The 5438-nt window shown below is 41.1% G+C and overlaps 1 pseudogene; it reads left to right on the forward strand.

Annotated features, from left to right (window-relative positions):
• Positions 1 to 1702: 1702 nt before the first annotated feature.
• Positions 1703 to 3830, forward strand: LOC115665294 (uncharacterized; annotated as a pseudogene).
• The last annotated feature ends 1608 nt before the right edge of the window (positions 3831 to 5438 follow it).

Consider the following 5438-nt stretch of genomic DNA (forward strand, 5'->3'; position numbering starts at 1 on the left):
TGAAATTTTCCTTTAACACAGATTACGATGTAGAATCACAGGTATCAGTCCGGAAATATCGATAAGTGACATCCCATTGCAATTCAATCTTGTCCCCGGCCCTTATCTATCTCGCCCGGTACAGGTCCTTCGAATTCAGATAGTACTCATCACGTAGTACTTGCGGCCTGCCAGTATGTTTTGCACATTGGACATGGACCAGTGACGGAACATGTAATTGAAGGCCTCTTGGGGCAGGGTCGTCAACTTCATCATCAAAATGTCGTCCTCCTTAACGACCCTGGTGAGGGTCGGTTGGTAGTCCAATGGGAATCGGGGGAAGGGAAAGTGGTCTCGGATTTCGATCAGTTGGCTGGTGACCCGGTGAGGGATGTTTCGTGCCCTCTCCATGTCTTTCGCAGCTTTGATTGGGAGGAAGTCATAGAAAAACGTCTTCTTGAACGAGATTTGGCGGGGTCTGTTGTTCGGTGATGTGTTTTAACAGCTCCGACCTCCAAAGGTACCAAAATCGGTGGGTTTTCCTCCCCTGTTTTGCTTTTCGTACCGTTGCTAGACCTATCAAAATGGGTCATAAACCAATTTCTTAACCCATATATTAGTAAATGAGTCATAAATAGGTTAGTTATATTTAGTAAATGGGTCATAAATGTGTATATGTATAATATGAGTATTAAATGGGTCGTAAATGGGTCGTAAATAGGTTTACAACTTATTTAAACTCAACTCATCTCTCTTGCCTTCACTCAATCTTGCACTCGCTCACTCCGCACTCTTATGTCAGTTTTGGTATGAGTTTTATTAGATTTAGTTAAATATAGAAGTGTTTTAGCAATATGAGTCAAGTCGGGTATGGGTCGGGTCAGGTACGGGTCAAAAAATTTGCATTACACATAAATGGGTCATAAACGGGTTAATAAGTGTTAAATGGGTTATAAATGGATCGTAAATGAGTCATAAATGAGTTTACAACTGATTTAAACTCAATTCATCTCTCTTGTGCTCGCCCACTCCGCACTCTTATATCAGTTTAAGTATGAGTTTTACTAGATTTAGTTAAATATGGAAGTATTTTAGCAATATGAGTCGGGTCGGAAATGGGTTATAAATGGGTTGTAAATGGGTTATAAATGGGTTGTAAATGGGTTATAAATGGGTTTACAACTTATTTAAACTCAACTCATCTCTTTCGCCCTCACTCGATCTCGCGCTTGCTCACTCCACACTTTTATATCATTTTAGGTATGAGTTTTACTAGATTTAGTTAAATATGAAAGTGTTTTAGCAATATGAGTCGAGTCGGATATGGATCGGAAAGGGTATGGATCAAAAAAATTGCATTACGGATAAATGGGTCATAAACGGAATAATGAGTCAATTTGGATCGGACCATTTATGATCCAATCCAAACCCGACCCGACCCGACCCACCCATTTGACAGGTTTAACCGTTGCACGTGTAGAGGATTTTCTGTAATCCAATCTCCTAGCCGAAGACAACTTCTGGTTCTCTATTTTCCATCCTTTGATCCTCAAGAACGCCTCAATCGATCTTCTTCTTCTTCTTCTTCTTCTTCCCTTGTTCGCTTTCTCCGGTCTCGCTTGCTGCAGCCAGTCCACTCTCTCGTCCGTCCCCTCGCATCGCCGCTAAACCATAGGCTTGGGCAATGGCGGACTCCGATCGGACCCTCGGGTATCTAACCTGACGGGACACGGAGGTGAAGCTCCTGCGTCCCACCAGGGTCAAGAACAAGACCCTGGCCCCGATCCAGATCACCGCAGAGCAGATCCTCTGGGAGGCCCACGAGCGTCCGGAGGTGGAAATCCGGCCCCTGAAGCAGAAGATCACAGATCACACCCAGCTCGGCAATTACCGCCTTCGGAAGCGCAAGGAGTTGGAGGACCTCATCCACCGTGTCCAATAATAAACGTCAGTATGTGGGTGAAGTACGCCCAGTGGGAGGAGTCTCAGAAGGACTTCAACCGGGCGCGCTCGATCTGGGAGCGCGCTCGAGGTTGATTACTGCAACCACACACTGGGGTTGAAGTACGTAGCCATGGAGATGAAGAACAAGTTCATAAATCACGTCCGGAATGTGTGGGACCGCGCGGTATCGCTCTTGCCGAGGATTGATCAGTTGTGGCATGAATATATACACATGGAGGAGAAGCTGGGCAATGTAGCGGGCGCAAGGCAGATTTTCGAGAGGTGGATGAGTTGGATGCTCGACCAGCAAGGTTGGCTGTCTTATATTAAGTTCGAGCTCAGGTACAATGAGGTTGAGCGCGTGAGGGAGATTTACGAGAGATTCGTGCAGTGCCACCCTAAGGCAGTGCTTGGATTAATTATGCGAAATTCGAAATAAAGAATGGTGAGGTTGCTAGAGCTAGGCATGCGTATGAGAGAGCGGTGGAGAAATTCGCTGATATCATTGAAGAATCATTGAGGAGGAAGAAGAGGGTTATTTGAAGCCCTAATTTGTTTTTCTTTTGTAAATTACTTGCTGGATCATTATTTAGTAATCCAACTTAGCTCCACATCATTAGTTAACGGTTCACGTCATCAGTTAACGGTTTGAACAAACGGAAGGACTAGATTGAACATTTACCCATAGTTCAGGGGCCATTTTGGACAAATTGAAAGTTTAAGGACGAGATTGAACATTTGACCGAAGTTTAAAGACTATTTGTGTTATTTTCCCAATATAGTAATGAAGGCCCATGATGCTGAATTTTTTTTTTTTTCATGAAGTCAATTTGCATTGCAGGTTTCTTGTAGCGGTCATTCTGTCGTCAGGGAAAAATCTGTTTTAATCCTCTTTGGGGGTGAAGATGCTAAAAGGAGAAAGCTAAACGATCTACATATGTTCGATCTAAAATCAATTACATGGCTTCCTTTACATTGCACGTAGGTGGATTTCTTTTTTCTGCTTGTCTGTTCATCACATTCTTGTCATGATCCAGATTTCACACAAATGTAGCGGTTCGGGACCATCTCCAAGATCCAATCATGTTGCTACTCTTTGGGAAGATAAAATCCTTCTTATCTTTGGAGGATTGTCAAAATCCAGAACATTGAATGACTTGTATTCATTAGACTTTAAACGGTGTGTTCAATCTCTTAAGTTACCATTGTCCCAGACTCAACTTATATCAGCATCCTCGTCTTACTTCAAATGAAAATTAAAGTCACCGGCTTTTGGTTGACCTGCTTTTAGTTTAGATGATTTGGTCAAGAATCAAGATTCAAGGCTTCCATCCATCACCAAGAGCTGGTTGCTGTGGAGTTCTGTGTGGAACAGAATGCTATATTGCTGGGGGTGGGAGAAGGACAAAAAGTATCCATCACTGGCTAGAGATACCTTTTTCTCTATGCTAATACTCTTAAACTTCATAAACTACACTGGCTGAGTCATTTAATAGTTAATATGTTTGGCACAGCTAGACTATAACCATTTTGATTAGGCCCAAAAACAATTAAAAATTGCTCTTTGAACTCCACATTGCTTCTCAACGTATTAACTGGAGGATGAGAGAACTTGAGAACCACCCCTTTTGTGACTTGAAGCGTCGTTTTTCTCTTATATTTGTTTGTACATGTTAGTTGCATTCTATGAAATTGGTTTTTTGTCTTTTAGATCTACTGAGTAACAACTTATGACAATGCTCAAGAAGCGTGGCATTGGGAAACTTTCAAATATATCTCTCTATTCATCAAGCATGCATCAGCTTGGTTAAATAACGGATTGGAGAGACTTACGATTGAAGTTCTCACTAGTGTTCCTGAATGTCAAATTATTATCTCTTCTTGCTTACTGACCATGTCTTTAACAAATTTTCTAGGACATTTGTATACAGTCACCTTTGATGTGTTAAAAGTGGAGTGGTCTATAGCTGTTGCATTACCTCCATCTTCCATTGCCACCATCAAGGTGATTTATATGTTTTCTTTTCCTGATTCTTCATCCAAGATTTGTGCTGAAGGATATTACTGAATTCTTTTTCTTCTTTCTCAACTCTTATTTAATTGCACCCCTGCAATGCTGGGAGATATTACTATATATTGGCAATGCCATACCAACATATCATAAGTTCCAAGTACTCTTTTCATACTTTGCAGAGCACAGAACAAGTACAGCATGCTGTTTTTTTTGCAATAACATATCTAGCATGTGGCAGGACTACCCTTTTTTTTGTTGACATTGCCTGTTGCTGTTATTTACAATCTTTATAACTTCCAGGGGTTCAACCTCGTGCTTGTACAGCATAAGGAAAAAGATTTTCTCGTGGCTTTTGGGTGGACCAAGAAAAAGCCATCAAAATCAGGTTAGGATATTTTTAAATCTTTTTGAAACCAACAATTCTTCCTCTGATTACTATGCTTTTTTTTTGTTGCTAAAATGCTTTTTTTTTCGCTTGATTTCTGTTAGTGGTGGACTTCTTTTGATTTCTGAACTTCTCTGTCAGGTTGAGGTACTAGTTGTGGAAAAGAATAGTCTAATAAACTCTATTAGACTCCTATGACAGTGTATTCTATGAAATGCTCGGGGTTTATTATTAGCTACGGTGATCTCATCTTAATTGCTTCTTGCATTGATGCGTCAGTGTACTAATTCGTGTTTCCTTCTGTTTCTGTTTGCGCAAGTGAGATTCTTGTGGTGAGATCGAGTGCCCTAAAGTCAGTATTTTTCAGGATATATCAGTGAATTGGTATGCTTATAGTGAGTCTGCAACTTTAGTCCTTAGGTCTGTGCACTTTGAGTGAGGATTGAGTGTTCTCATTGATAGATTGAATAGAATGAGAATAGGACAACTTTAGTCCAAGTTTGTATTGGTAGTGTGGATTTGACAGCTCATCTCTTCCTATGTGCTGAGCTCTTGCATTTATTGCTAGAAATGTGGCTTATGTGTTTCTACTTCTGCTAATAGGTACACCATGGAGCGACCTCGTTTTAGTGATCATTTGGAAGCAATCGAGTTCATATGCGAGGACTTTTGGTCGGAGGTTTTCGAGAAACAGATTGACAATTTGAAGACTAATCATAGAGTATTGAAACTTTTCGAATCCCTTACTTGCATTATATCTCTTGGACAGTGTTGTCTGTTCAATCTCAATGGCTTATATTATTTTTGTCTTGCACGATACATTTGTGCTGCAAGATAATCATTTCCTTTGGCTTTCTCGCATGTCCATCGAGCCATCACTCGAAACGGGTCAAGAGGGTGGTGACAGCAAGGCAACAGAAGCAACGAGCATGCATCTCTATTTCCCTTGTGGAATCATAAGAGGGCCTCTTTCAAACTTTGGGGATTCCTTGTGCTGTTTCGGCGGATATTTCCTATCTCCCTGTGTGACATTCCGAATTTTGACCCATTTTTGGGATTTATAGAACGTTTAATTCGTCAGTGCGCTTATAATAGAATCTCGCCTGGGAACTGATC

This window comes from Syzygium oleosum, unplaced genomic scaffold (assembly GCF_021117445.2).
Source record: "Syzygium oleosum isolate NSW1041296 unplaced genomic scaffold, Sole_v2.1 Sole_v2.47, whole genome shotgun sequence".
Taxonomy (NCBI): domain Eukaryota; kingdom Viridiplantae; phylum Streptophyta; class Magnoliopsida; order Myrtales; family Myrtaceae; genus Syzygium; species Syzygium oleosum.